The sequence below is a fragment of the Penaeus chinensis genome, chromosome 26 (genome assembly GCF_019202785.1).
Source record: "Penaeus chinensis breed Huanghai No. 1 chromosome 26, ASM1920278v2, whole genome shotgun sequence".
Lineage (NCBI taxonomy): Eukaryota > Metazoa > Arthropoda > Malacostraca > Decapoda > Penaeidae > Penaeus > Penaeus chinensis.
In genome coordinates, this window is record NC_061844.1 from 15,611,848 (window position 1) to 15,612,290 (window position 443).

A 443-nucleotide genomic window follows, 5' to 3' on the forward strand; every position below is an offset into this window, starting at 1 on the left:
CTGATACACAATGGAGACAAGAGCGAAATATGTATTATGGCCGCGCTTGTGTGTGAATAAAGAATCGGAGAACCGCCTTTTTATATTTCCTGGCATCTTGATGTACTTACTATATATATATTCCATGTATTTCCTGTTAATTGTTGTTGTTTTTCTTTCTGGAATCTTTACGTATTATATATTATGTAGGTTATATGTTTGTGTATTCCTTGTAATTATATATTTCCCAAGAATCAGAGTCCCTGGTTATCAAAGTCTCGAGAAACAAAATCCTAAATCTAACCCTTTCCATGCATTAGGAGTCCTGGCACTCATTCCAGCGGCTGCGGCGACATCCTCCTGGTAGATGTCTATTATGCGGACTTGGTGAGACTTGTTGACTTGCAAACCACACAAAATATAATAATAATGATGATATTAATAATCTGGTAGCTCTGTGTGAT

At 36.6% G+C, this 443-nt stretch overlaps 1 protein-coding gene across 1 annotated transcript in view; it reads left to right on the forward strand.

Annotated features, from left to right (window-relative positions):
• Positions 1 to 72, forward strand: part of LOC125039022 — a 36,684-nt gene extending 36,612 nt beyond the window's left edge. The window contains exon 7 of the mRNA XM_047632741.1: positions 1 to 72. This exon is cut by the window's left edge and continues 936 nt beyond it. The gene's annotated coding sequence lies outside the window, so the exon portion shown is untranslated.
• Positions 73 to 443: the final 371 nt, after the last annotated feature.